Source organism: Triticum urartu, chromosome 4, assembly GCF_003073215.2.
Source record: "Triticum urartu cultivar G1812 chromosome 4, Tu2.1, whole genome shotgun sequence".
In the NCBI taxonomy this organism is placed as follows: Eukaryota; Viridiplantae; Streptophyta; class Magnoliopsida; order Poales; family Poaceae; genus Triticum; species Triticum urartu.
Window position 1 is genome coordinate 519,684,648 of NC_053025.1, and position 14,984 is coordinate 519,699,631.

The following is a 14,984-nucleotide window of genomic DNA, read 5'->3' on the forward strand; positions in this document are numbered from 1 at the left end:
ATGCAGCTGCTCCTGTGAGATAGTGCGAAGCATATAGTACTTTCTCGAGATCTGAACATTTTGCAATAATTAATTTTCTCTCCATATCTCGAAGCCAATCCTCGGCCTCAAGAGGTTTGTCAGTATGAGAAAATGTTTGGGGGCGTGTCTTCTGTAGCTCAGATAACTTGGAATGTTGCTGATACTGTCCATGGTGATTTCCCGTGTTGATGACTTGGTTCATCATTTCCCGATGTTGTTGCTGACTCTGCTCATAAAGGCGGCACATTTGTGAAAGTGCCGATTCATTGCCCTGTTGGCTTGACTGTCCCTGAGTGAACTCGTTGCTGGGTTGTGTATCATAATTTTCCTCTGGTGGAGTTGGCATGGAACGAGTCCAAGGACGAGACATTTTTCACTCTGGGGACATATTTTGTAAAATCCATAAGAAATGCAAAAAGAGTCGCAAAAACAATTCCATAAATGCATAAAACTGGCAAATAGAATTAAATAACCAAGCTTACTTAAGAAAAACAAATCGATTTGCGCACGGAGAAGGACTGCTCATTACATATCTTACACGCGAGCGGTAATTATACAATACGTCACTCAGGATATGCGTACATAATCCTGACATGTTATTTAGGCTAGTGCACTTCTCCAGATCCTACATGATGCGCAAACAAGCTACTTCTCACAACCTATGTACATATGAACATATCATACAAAGCAGTACATTGCATGGCGGCTAAGCGTACTCAGGCGGAGATGTTGACGACCTCCTTTGCCCTGCCGAGGGTGAGGCGTAGCGAGGCTGGAGACTCGACTTCCCCCTCGCTAATAGGCTCCATACGTGTAGTGTTGCGCTGAGCAGATGGAGCGGGTGCCAGGGGCGGAACAACACGAACCGGAGTGGGCGCGCAGGGTGGTGCAGTGCGCGCTGGAGTGGGCGCAATAACTTGGGTGAACTCTTCGGTGGTAGGCAGGCGACGAGTAGGTGCATAAGATGCTGAGGACAAGACCCAAGTCAGTGGCGGTGCGGTGGGTAGGAGCTCCCTCCTGTTGGCAGCACAGCCATGAACTGAGTCCATGCGGGCAGCCACGAAGTCGTCCACCAGGTTGTCGAAGGCTGCCTCCAGGGCCCGGAGATACTCAATAAGCATCTCAAAAGCCTCGTCTCGTTCTCCTCTGGGGCAGGAGAATGTGTAGTGACAGGTGTAGGGCACATGGCATGGAAGATAACGGTAACGACGAGTCTTCATCACGGGGAGGACATCCCTGAGACGAGCTATCGCCTCGCGGGCTGCCATCTGCATAGCATGCTTCTCCGTAGGCATGGCTCTTCCCAAGAACCGAAAGCGGCGTAACTCACCACGCCCCCCCTTGAACTGCACCGCGACCTGGTGCATGGTCAGACTGTCGTTGACTCGATGCTGGCAGAGTGTGAAGACTGGGCGCACAGATGGCCCCATCGTGACCTGAACGATGAAGGAAAGAAGCTTGACGGACCCATCAGGCACGTTGGCGAAGGTCTGAGACTCGCAGCTGTTGTTGGCCATCTACAAAAGTAGGAAAAAATTCTGCATGGTCAGATCATAAATTTATGCTGACTGACAGAAAATGACTACAATCAAGAAAATAAGAAAAAGGCTCAAACATGCTAATAACCAATTAGCGATCGCTCCTAGTGGCTTCCTACAGTCAGCCTGGCTCTGGTACCAAGCTTGTCAGACCGGTTTTCCAATAAAAATATTTATTGAGAAACCAATCTTTTGAGTCCAGTATGAGAAAAATTCTCCTTACCGGTAGACAAATTCTTGATACAATAAGCCAGTAGCATAAAATATATTACAGGGTCGAGCTACGGTTGCTCAACCAAATTATTACAAGCACGCCAATAATTAAACATAATGGCGGACATGACACAATGGTGTGGAGGCATACTACTGACTCAAGGATAGGGCAGTGGTGGAAAAAAACAGCGGGGAGAGAGATATAAGACTCTAAAACTGGCATCTCATCGAGCGTCGAGGTGAGGCTCAATGAATTTATTTGGTAGCGGAAGCGGATATAATATAGTGACCAAATCCAGGGTCGCACGAGACTGACTGGGATTCCTCTAGGCGTCGGACTCGCTATCGAACTCTTCATCCATGAGATCGCCTTCATCAGCATCTGGCCAAATCAACAAGCCAGTGAGTACTTTGAAAGTACTCGCAAGACAGTTTGGACATGAGATATAACAAATGCAGGCATGAATGCGTCACGATTAATTCACCAATGTATATTCAAAAATTAGCATAGCGAAGTAAGTAAAAGGGAAACGGCGGTAGTCCGCCTGAAGTCCCAACAAAACATAAATAAAAAAACCGATCGGGTGTCTGAAGCAACGCCTCGAAAGGTGAACAAATAAAAATAAGGAAATGATGCCACAGTCGGACGTCTGAGTGACATCGCAGAAAGGGCTTTAAAGGAAATGCCACAGTCGGACGTCTGAGCGACGTTGCAGAAAGGGATTTAAAAGAAATGCCACAGTCGGACGTCTGAGCGACATCACATAAAGGGCTTTAAAAGAAGTGCCACAGTCGGACGTCTGAGCGACATCACAGAAAGGGCTTTAAAAGAAATGCCACAGTCGGACGTCTGAGCGACATCACAGAAAGGGCTTTAAAAGAAATGCCACAGTCGGACGTCTGAGCGACATCACAGAAAGGGCTTTAAAAGAAATGCCACAGTCGGACGTCTGAGCGACATCACAGAAAGGGCTTTAAAAGAAATGCCACAGTCGGACGTCTGAGCGACATCACAGAAAGGGCTTTTATTGAAAGTAAAATATAACAATGCCATAGTCGGACGTCTGAGCGACATCACAGAAAGGGCTTTTATTCACAAGTAAAAAATACTCATAATCAACATTCAATTCATGAAAATAAACGGGTTAATCCATCCACAGGAATAATCATTTAACCGGAATTAGCACTCATACGATTCACCGGAGTCTCTGTCATCAAAACTGGCACTTGTCAGGATAAGATAATGTTGAACTTGGACATGGAATAGATGATTCAAGGAATATATGACTCTGCAGAGGTTGTACAAAAAATTTCCCACAGCCAACGGATTTCCGTAGTCACGAAGGACTAGTTCCGTTTACGGTATTTCGGAAGAAAACACAGCTAACCAGTACACACCCATCCTACCTCTCGATGCTAGGAATCACCCTAGACATCGTCCAAGAAAAACTTTTGAGACGGGGAGATCACAATCTCGAATAGCATGGGATCAAATTTATATACGCGCGCTCTAAGGGGTGCCCCCCTCTCGGTCCCAACCGGAAACACCCATGCCCCCTGACCGGATGACTGGCTTTAATCCAGGGCCATGGAACCATCATCACGGCCTCTCCTTTTGGTGTGTACCAGGAAAGCGGTTTGCAACTTACTAAGCCATATTCCTTGCGGAAAACATGTGGTAGTACAGGGGAGGAAAAAGGAGGAATTGGATCGATACGTTTGACACTGTAGTCATATGGCCTGGCATAAGACTGGCATGCTACAACACTGCCATCTTACCCATCCTCATGCCAACACATGGCCATTCATACTCACATCCATCCACGTATGGATCATCGAACTTACTTACCTCATCAATGCATGGAAATAACGTTCATCGGTATGCTCTTCAACATGCCATGAGACTAACTAAAATGCAAAACATGCCAAGACACTCATCATATCAAAAGTTCAAACATGCTTGCCTGGTTCGGAGTAGTCGGAGCCTAGCTCGGTGAAGTTTGCGGTTCCGTCACCTCCTTCGGTATCTATGGTATAAAGAAAATATATGCCCTATCGTAAATACCACGAGGTGCACAAAAAATATTTCAAATAATTTTCAAAAAAATATGATAAAAACTAGACAAAAATCTGAAGAGGACAAAAAAGAATCAATCAAAAATACTATTCTGTTTAAAAGTTATAAAGGTTTTTGTCCAGGGACTCATCTGTAATGAAACAGAAAGTTTCCAGGGGCTAGCTTATAAAAACAGAAAACGTTTCAGTAGCAACTACGCCAGCCCAGCGGGGGAAACGTATTTTGCCCGAAGGCGTTTTCAGAAAACGATTCATTTAGAAATGACAGAGAGGCTGACGGTGGGTCCCGCCCATCAGGTTTGAATGTTCAAACGAGGCGGCAGGTTTCGCCGGTGCCCGAGAGCCGCGGTGGTCGCCGGCAGCGATCCATGGCGAGGCAGGGGGATCGAAGGGTACCTCCGTGTTCAGTGCACCTTTCCGCATCGGTTGGTGGTGGTGGTGGTCGCCGGCGAGTACCACGTCGACGGCGAGCCTTGCTCCGGCGGACGGTGGTTCGGGTGATCGAGGGGCTCGTCGGAGAGAGCTGCAGTGATCAAATTGAGGAGGGGGTTAGGCTTCTGGTAGCTAGAGGGAGTAACCGACGGGGTTTGGGCGCCGGAGACGGCCTCACCGGAGCGAATCGAGGTGGAGGCCGAGGCGGATCGGGGCGGCCGGAGCTGGGGGAGGAGACCTCCTCGAGGTCCTCCTAGTGGCCTGGCGGGACGTTGGTGAGGTGTAGTGATGATGCGTGCACGAGGGTGAGCTCGGGGGCCCCTTTTATAGGCAGTCCGAGGCGGTGGCCGTGAACGGGGGTCCCCGGTGATGGTTACGGCGGCGCAGGGCTTGGTCGGGGGTGATTAGGGAGTTGGGCGTCGTCGTTGAGGTCCACCGGTTCCATTTAGGTGCTAATCGGGCTAGGATTTGGTGTTTATGGGCGAGCCCGACAGAACGGGGCGGCGCGGGCCCGTCGGCGGCAGGGAGCACGTCCCGTGCTTGCCGGGCCACGGTGACAGTGCCACGGGCGTGCGCTGGCATGCATGAGCCACGCGTAGAGCCAGGGAGCAAAGGGCGGCGCGAAACGGCGTTGAGCCGCCGTTCTTCGACTTGTCGGCCGCTACGGGGTTTCGGCCGCCGCAAGACACGCCGGCGCAGGCGGGCCCGGGCGCCGCCGACGCCGGGAAGACGCCAAGCGCGCGTGCGGGGTGCTCCCGACAGGAGGAAGAGGCGGCGAGGAACGTGCCAAGGGCACTGTGGGCATGTGACTGAACCTCTGTCGAAGATCGACACTGAACTCTGAATTTCTGAATTTTGAACAGCAACAGTGCATGCAAGGTGTTCGACAGAATGAATTTGGCCTCTGGTGATTTTTCCTTGAGCTGAATTTTGGTGGAGTGGCTACTCATTGCTCCAGTAGGCTGCCTGAATTTTGGTGGAATTTTTGGAGAAGTGTAGATATGAATTTCACCAAATTTGGCAAATCTGGTCCAAACTTGCAGAGACTGAATTTTGAAAATTTTGAAAAGGGGAGGAGTGGATCAAGATGGTTCTGGGTTGTGGGTTCAAAGGACTATCCAGGAGAGTTGGTTTGAGGTCAAAACTCTAATGAAAAAGGGTACTTGCTTTGAAAATCTCTCAGGCTCCAAATAATTTTCAGAAATGATTTGAGGGGAAAAATAATTAGAATAAAATCCAAAACTTGCTTGGATGAGTTGGGACAGAGAACTTAGGTTGATTACAAGGAGGAGGGGAGGTTTTGGAGGGGTTTTATCACATGGGCAAAATACAAAGTCATGGGTGGTTTCCAAGATATGAAAATCCAAATTTTCATAGAGTTTCTTTTTAAGAGAAAAAGATTAAACTCCCAAGGAAATTTTGAGAGGAAACCAACAGAGAACAAGTTTCAAAAGATCAAACGCCATAGTTTGAAGAAAAATAAAATCCTTGCCAAAGAAAAGGAAGTTTTTAAGAGGAAGGTTTTCTGGAAAAGAAATTTTAAATCCCTTCTTTTAATAAAAATTCAACAAAGCTTTTGATGAAAACCAATTAAAAATTTTGGAGTGTCACAGAAATTCGAAACTTCTGAAAGTTAAATGAGAGGGAATAAAAGGACTTTCCCAAACTTTCACCTTTTGCATTTTTGATCTCCGTAAATTCAAATTCTTTTCATCACGAAACCCTAGAGAGAAGATAACATGACTTCTTCCATTTATTTAAATGAAAAGGGGTGTTGAAAATATTTGAATTTCATTTGAAAATATTTCCAGTTCTAAAACTTTAAGCAACTCAATGATTTTCATGAGAGAAGATAAAATGACTTCTTCAAAACATATGAAATATGAGTTGGGAGTTTCAAAGAAACTCAAATTTAAAGTCCTTTTGGAAATTATTTTCAATTTGGAGTTATTTGGGTTTTATTCAAATTATTTTTCTCCAAAAATAAAATACATGGAAAATAGGGTAACATGATTCCCTACATTAGAAAATTGGAGAAAAATTAATTTGAAATCATTCTGGTATTTTTAAAATGATTTTTATTGGATTTTAATAGACCAGTAGCACTCTTTGCTTTATCTGAATTTGTGTGAATTGTATTTAATTCTAGGAAAATGTTCAGGTTGTAGAAAATGTTTTTCTGAAAATTTTGATATATGATATGCCTATATAATATATATTTTTATTTTGCTTTTTGGGAAAACTATTTTTAAAAAAAAAAACTTTCCTCCTCCGCCGCCGAACTGGGCCGGCCCAATAGGCCACAGCCCAGCCCAGCCCAGCGTCGCGCCCCGCTCGTCCCGGAGCTCGGGACGGACTCCCGCACCTGCACGGCGTCGCCGCCGCCGTACGTCGCCTGGACTTCTCGCCACCGCCTTGCCTTGCCCCCTCCTCCACGCCGTCGCCTCCCCTCCGCCTTTATAAGCGCCGCCCGGACCCCTCTCTCTCCTCTTTCGCCGCCCCACGCCGTAGCTCCGCCGCCGCCGCCAGATCTCGCCACCGCCGCAGCAGCTCCACCGCCCTGCCCCGCGCCCCACCGCCGCCGCTGACTCCTTCGTCGTCTCCACCTCGCCGAGCCGCTCGTCCCCGACTACTCTGCCGCCGTCTCCGACCCCGGAGTCGCCTCCCCGCTCACAGCCAACGCCGCCGCCGCCGTCTCCCTCGTCGCCGACAACTCCCACCGCCACGGTACACCCCGGAGCATCCTCGACCGTCTGATCTTGATCCTACGGTTAGGATTAGATCGCGTTTCGTTTTTTTCTGGTATTGGTAAAGTAGTGAGCGTTTACTAGTTATGCCTCTGGAGCGAACGGTTTTCATCGGTTTTGTTTCTGTAGCGAACGTTCGTTAGATAGATTTTATTTTTTTTTGTTTAATCTCGGCCAGGGACCCGTATGTAGTTAGTTTCTTCACAGTTTAGTCCCTAATCTTCAATCTATCACAACTTTTCAACTCTTTGTCCAAATTCAACGAAACCAACGCTCACGTCTTCGTTATGATCTCCTCTATCCAGTAAAACAACTTAAACATGTTTTTTGAAATTTTAAAATTTGAATTAGATCAGATTTGAATTCAAACTTTGTTTGATCATAACTTGAGTTCCGTAGCTCCGTTTGAGTTGATTCTTTTTGCAAATCGAAGCTCTTGACCTAAACTTTCTGATAAGGCCAAATTCATATAATTTTGGTACTGTTAGAAATTGTTTTATGTTGCAAGAGTTATTTGCTTGTTTTTGAAGTTTTCCGTGATCTTTTCTTTGCTTCTTTTGCTTGATTGCTTATGTGTGGTTACTATTGCTTGCTTACGATAGATTGACCGGAGTGTGACGAGTAGAACTATCAAGAGTTTTGAGCGCGAATCATCTTCATCAACATTGCAGGCAAGTTCACACTTTAATCATATCCCTTTCGTACCCAGTTTTTATGCATTAGTTTCATCCTCAAACATTGCATGAGTAGGATTGATAACATGTGGGTATTGGGAAGTAGTTGATGAGGTAGGAACCTATTGCCCTGCATTCTAACCTTGGGAGTTACTATTACGTTATGCTTATATTTCCATGCTATGCTCGTAGACGTGGATTGGGTTTGAGAGTATTTCATGACAGATGTGAGATTGTTAATTAATGGTTTACTTAAGGTGGCAACTTTAACACACATCTGGGTGGATTGAGGCACCTGGGTATTCCAGCGATTGCCTGTCTAGGCACCTGGGTATTCCAGGATTGCCTGTTTTTTATGGACCACCACCCAGGCTCAAAGGGATCATGAGATTATTCATACCAGAAACTTCCATGTGCATCCACAAGCTACTATGGGCTCTAGCATAGTTGATTAAGTCATGCGAACTCTTACAGTGGTAGACTAGCAGATGTAGGGGAAAGTAGGTGTAACGGTCTACCCGATTGTAAGGTGCTAGCGCTTCTGAAAGACTATGTCTCGGTCATCCATTTCTCAAACACCATGTAGTGCGAGAATCCCAACGGAGGAGATCGAGTCTTCTGGGGAAAAGTGTGCAAACCTCTGCAGAGTGTATAAACTAATCATGATTAGCCGTGTCCCCGGTTATGGACGTCTTGAGTATCTAGTACTTGGATTATCATGTGAATCTCATCATGTTGCTAATAATTAATTTGTTGGGTTTAATGATGTTACTTAATTGGGATTGAGGATGTTGTCAACCATTCTTAATGTTTAACAACCACCATGATAGTTAAATAAATTTATTCCTTTGCAGTAGGGAAAAATTGGCTTTTCGCAAAAACCATTTAACCATAGAGCTTTTCCACCAGCCATATATGCATGTAGTGATAACCATTGTTCATCATTTCTCTATGGTGTGAATTTGCCGGTACATTCAATGTACTGACCCTCTGTGGCTGCAACGTCTCATGTTGCAGGATTTCTTACGACGAGTAAGTGATACGTTAGGGTTACAATTTCTACACTCAACTTTGCCGTTGGTGTTGATGGGAATCCACAACCTTGTTACTTCCGCTATTTTGGATTGAGGTAATAGTATTTACGTTACTTTTACATGTGATTTTCCTCTGTTATAAATCCTCGAGTACTGTGTGTGTCAGCATACCGATCCAGGGATGACACTTAAGCACAGAGACTTGATCCATTCGGGTCGGGTCGCTACATTAGCAGGAGGAAAATACTTAGAGATAAAAGCATCTTTGCAGTTTATTCCATGAATCAATACTATTTTTAGGCAAAGAGGGAAACCAAGTTTTAGCACAATCTCTAAGCAAAAACGAAAATAGATTCAATTTAACAATATCATTATCCACATCTTTCTTCTTTTGCATATCACACAAATCAACAAAGCTGTTTAGATGGGTAGCGGCATCTTCACCAGGAAGGCCAGAAAACAGATCTTTCATGACAAGATTCAGCAAAGCAGTATTAATTTCACAAGATTCAGCATTGGTACGAGGAGCAATCGGAGTGCTAATAAAATCATTATTGTTGGTATTGGAAAAGTCACACAATTTAGTATTATCTTGAGCCATCGTGACAAACAATCCAACACACAAGCAAGCAAGAGGCAAGCAAAAAGAGGCGAACGAAAAAAAGAGGCGAGCGGAAAAGAGGGCGAATAAAACGGCAAGGGTGAAGTGGGGAGAGTAAAACGAGAGGCAAATGGCAAATAATGTAATGCGAGGGATAAGAGTTCGTGATGGGTACTTCGTATGTCTTGACTTGATGCAACCTCCCCGGCAACGGTGCCACAAATCCTTCTTTCTACCTCTTGAGCATGTGTTGGTTTTCCCTTGAAGAGGAAAGGGTGATGCAGCACAGTAGCGTAAGTATTTCCCTCAGTTTTTGACAAGGTATCAATCCAATATGAGGTAACACGCAAGTCACCTAGTACCTGCACAAACAAACAAGAACCTCGCAACCAACACGATAAAGGGGTTGTCAATCCCTTCACAGTCACTTACGAAAGTGAGATCTGATAGAGATAATAAGATAAATATTTTTGGTATTTTTATGATGTAGATTGGAAAATAAAGATTGCAAAATAAACGGTAATAGAAATAGCAAGTTTATATGAAAATAATATGATGCAAGATAGACCCGGGGGCCATAGGTTTCACTAGTGGCTTCTCTCAAGATAGAAAATTCTACGGTGGGTGAACAAATTACTATCGAGCAATTGATAGAAAAGTGAATAATTATGAGAATATCTAGGCATGATCATGTATATAGGCACCACGTCTACGACAAGTAGACCGAAATGATTCTGCATCTACTACTATTACTCCACACATCGATCGCTATCCAGCATGCATCTAGAGTATTAAGTTCATAAGAATAGAGTAACGCATTAGGCAAGATGACATGATGTAGACGGATAAACTCAAGCAATATGATATAAACCCCATCTTTTTATCCTCGATGGCAACAATACAATGCGTGCCTTGCTGCCCCTGCTGTCACTGGGAAAGGACACCGCAAGATTGAACCCAAAGCTAAGCACTTCTCACATTGCAAGAAAGATCAATCTAGTAGGCCAAACTAAACTGATAATTCGAAGAGACTTGCAAAGATATTTAAATCATATATAAAAGATTTCAGAGAAGAATCAAATATTGTTCATAGATAATCTTGATCATAAACCCACAATTCATCGGATCTCGACAAACACACCGCAAAAAGAATTACATCGAATAGATCTCCAAGAGAATCGAGGAGAACTTTGTATTGAGATCCAAAGAGAGAGAAGAAGCCATCTAGCTAATAACTATGGACCCGAAGGTCTGTGGTAAACTACTCACACATCATCGGAGAGGCTATGGTGTTGATGTAGGAGCCCTCCATGATCGATTCCCCCTCCGACGGAGCGCCGGAAAAGGCCCCAAGATGGGACGTCACGGGTACAGAAGGTTGCAGTGGTGGAAATAGGGTTTCGTGGTGCTCCTGGATGTTTTCGGGGTATATGGGTATATATAGGAGGAAGAAGTACGTCGGTGGAGCTGCGAGAGGCCCACGAGGGTTGGGCGCGCCTACCCCCCTAGGCGTGCCCTCCTGCCTCGTGGCCTCCTCGCTTCTTTCTTGACGTCCACTCCAATTCTCCTGGATCACGTTTGTTCCAAAAATAACTATCCCGAAGGTTTCATTCCGTTTGGATTTCGTTTGATATTCCTTTTCTGCGAAACACTGAAATAGGAAAAAAACAGCAATTTGCACTGGACCTTTGGTTAGTAGGTTAGTCCCAAAAATAATATAAAAGGTATATTAAAGCCCATTAAACATCCAAAACAGATAATATAAGAGCATGGAACAATCAAAAATTGTAGATACATTGGAGACGTATCAGGCGGCGGTGGCTCAGGCACGGGGGCGGGGCGTGGTGGGGCTGCCGGCAACGGGGGTGGAGCAGGGCGGCCAGGCGGGGCGGCGATGGCTCTGGCATGGGGGCGGGGCGGCTGACGAGGGGGTGGCACGGGGTGGCGGTGGCTCGGGCACGAGGGCGGGGTGGGGCGGCCGGCGACGGGGGTGGCGCGGGGCGGCGACGGCTCGAGAACAGGGGCGCCATGGGGCGGCGGTGGCTCGGGCAAGGGGGCGGCCTGATTGAGGTGAGGAGGGAGAGAGAGATGGGTGGGGCGTGATGTCGCTTGAAGCTACATCGGTATTTCCCCAAAGAGGAAGGGATGATGCAGGACAGCGGCGGTAGGTATTTCCCTCATATGTGAAACCAAGGTTATCGAACCAACAAGAGAACCAAGAAACACAACGTAAACAAGACCTGCACACAAATAACAACTACTCGCAACCCGACGTGTAAAAGGGGTTGTCAATCCCTTTCGGGTAGCGGCGCCTCAAGATAGGCAAACGGACGTGAGATAAAATTGTAGTAGATTGATAGATTGAACGCCAGATAAAATAATTGAGAATAAATTGCAGAAAGGTATTTTTTATTTTTAGTTTTATAGATCTGAAAATAAATGCAAAGGAAAAGTAGATCGCAAAGGCAAATAGATGAGAAAGAGACTCGGGGGCCGTAGGTTTCACTAGTGGCTTCTCTCGAGAAAAATAGCAAACGGTTGTCAGATCACGGGCTCCGGCAAAACCCTCGAGGTTCGAACACTGGGGTGCGCACGAAGGTTTTCTCCCTATCGATCCACGTCCTAGCTCTCTAAGATCTCACGGACGAACTCGACGAACTTACAACACAAAGATACAAGATTTATACTAGTTCGGGCCACCGTTGTGGTGCAATACCTTACTCTAGTGTGGTGGTGGTGGATTGCCTCTTGGGCTGATGATGAACAGTACAAGGGGAAGAACAACCTCCTGAGGTTGAGGTGTTCTTGTGCTTGGTGAACTTGTGTGAGTGAGATGCCTCTGAATGAGTTCTCCCTCTCCTCTTTTCGTCGTCCTTCCTTTCTCTCCCCCTCTATTGTGGTGGCTAGTTCTACTTATATAGGCCCTGGTCCTCTCCCCAAATATTGAGCGGGAAGGTGTCCAACAACGACCAATTTGAAAGGGGACAACTAGTACAGCTTATCCTGACAAAAGTAGTCTTCGCCTGCAAAAGGCTCTAGTGGTGACACCGTCTTGGGCTCCACGGTGACCTTCGTGTTGCCGTCCTGCTGGTCTTGGTCTCGTTGCACCGATATGGAAACATTTGCTTGATGCCTCGGTACTCCGCGCCTGTGCTTGCCCTCTTGGCACCAAAGAGGAAGCAAGGACACTGCACGCTGGCGCCCGCCTGGTCTCGATCGTCATGGCTCACATCACGAGGACCTCGCGAGGTTTGCCTTGCCTTGATCTCTCCGCCCCTCGTGAGCCTGCCTGGCGAGGCCGCTCCTGAGGAGGTCTTGCATCGTCCGCCTCGCGAGGCTTGGCCCCTCGCGAGGGTCTTGAATACCTCGTCGATGAAGATGGGCCGTACAGACCTGCTAGCTCAGCCACGCCGCGGGCCGCAGGCAGGCAAGTCTGGGGACCGCCGTTCCCAGAATGCCGACAACAGTGGGTAAACGAATTACTGTTGGGCAATTGATAGAACTTCAAATACTCATGACGATATCCTGGCAATGATCATTACATAGGCATCACATCCAAGATTAGTAGACCGACTCCTACCTGCATCTACTACAATTACTCCACACATCGACCGCTATCCAGCATGCATCTAGTGTATTAAGTTCGTGGAGAAACGGAGTAATGCAATAAGAACAATGACATGCTGTAGACAAGATCTATCTATGTAAAGATAGACCCCATCGTTTTATCCTTAGTAGCAACGATACATACGTGTCGGTTCCCCTTCTTTCACTGGGATCAAGCACCGTAAGATCGAACCCACTACAAAGCACCTCTTCCCATTGCAAGATAAATAGATCAAGTTGGCTAAACAAAACCCAAATATTGGAGAAGAATACGAGGCTATAAGAGATCATGCATAAAAGAGATCAAAGAAACTCAAATACTTTCATGGATATAAAAAGATAGATATGATCATAAACTCAAAGTTCATCGATCCCAACAAACACACCGCAAAAAGAGTTACATCATATGGATCTCCAAGAGACCATTGTATTGAGAATTCAGCGAGAATGAGGAAGCCATCTAGCTACTAACTACGGACCCGAAGGTCTACAAAGAACTACTCACTCACATAGGAGAGGCACCAATGGAGGTGGTGAACCCCATCTGAGATGGTGTCTAGATTGGATCTAGTGGTTCTGGACTCTGTGGCGGCTGGATCAATATTTTGGTGACTCTCCTAGGGTTTGGGGAATATTGGGGTATTTATAGAGCAAAGAGGCGATCCGGGGGGCACCTGAGGTGGGCACAACCCACCAGGGCGCGCATGGGCCCCCAGGCGCGCCTTGGTGGGTAGTGCTCTCCTCGGAGAACCCCCAAGCATAGCCTTGGCCCATTAGGTGTCTTCTGGTCCAAAAAAATCCCCGTAAAGTTTCGTTGCATTTAGACTCTATCTGATATTGATTTCCTGCGATGTAAAAAACATGCAAAAAACAGCAGCTGGCACTTGGCACTATGTCAATAGGTTAGTACCAAAAAATTGATATAAAATTACTATAAAATGATTATAAAACATCCAAGATTGATAATATAACAGCATGGAACAATCAAAAATTATAGATATGTTGGAGACATATCAGGGCGCGGGTCTGAGGTGGCATATTGAGAATTTCTTTGCCGTCTGCTAGCAGACAACAAAGAACATAGCTAGTGGGGTGGGGCCGGGGGGAACGGCCATTAGGTTGGCCACTTTCTTTGCCGTCAGCTAGCTGATGGCAAAGAAGCTTTTCCGTCAGCTCGCAGACGGCAAAGAAAGTGGCCATTAGGTTGTTCTCGTTAGTGGGCCACCCTCCCTCTTTGTTGTCTGCTAACAGACGACAAAGAGCTAGCTGATGGCAAACATGATCTTTGCCGTCAGCTCTTTCTTTGTCGTTAGTTTTCTGTAAGCTGGTGGCAAAGACCTTCTTTGTCGTCAGCTAGCAGACAGCAAAGAGCTGGCTGACAGCAAAGATCCTGATTCCAGTAGTGCTAGTTACCCGTAGCAGCCATGTAAAGCTTGCAACAAAAAAGTAGAGGACGTCTAACTTGTTTTGGTACGGTATGTTGTGATGTGATATGGTCAAGACGTGATGTGATATATGTTGTTGTATGAGATGATCATGTTTTGTAATATCGACAACCAGCAGGAGCCTTAGGGTTGTCTTTTAATTATTGTATGACCTGCGTGTCAATCATGAAGCGCCATGTAATTGCTTTACTTTATCGCTATCCATTAGCAATAGTTGGTGAGAAGACCCCGGCGCAAGGATGGAGATCAAGGTGTCGAGCCGGTGACGATGGAGATCATGCCGATGCTTTGGAGGTGGAGATCAAAACCACAAGATGATGATGGCCTTATCATGTCACATATTTTGATTGCATGTGATGTTTATCCTTTATGCATCTTATTTTTCTTAGAACAACGGTAGCATTATAAGACGATCCCTTCAGTTAATTCCAAGATAAAAGTGTTTTCCCCGAGTATGCACCGTTGCTAAAGTTCATCGTTTCGAAGCACCACGTGATGATCGGGTGTGGTAGACTCTACGTTCACATACGACGGGTGTAAGCCAGTTTTGCACACGCAGAATACTTGGGTTAAACTTGACGAGTCTAGCATGTAAAG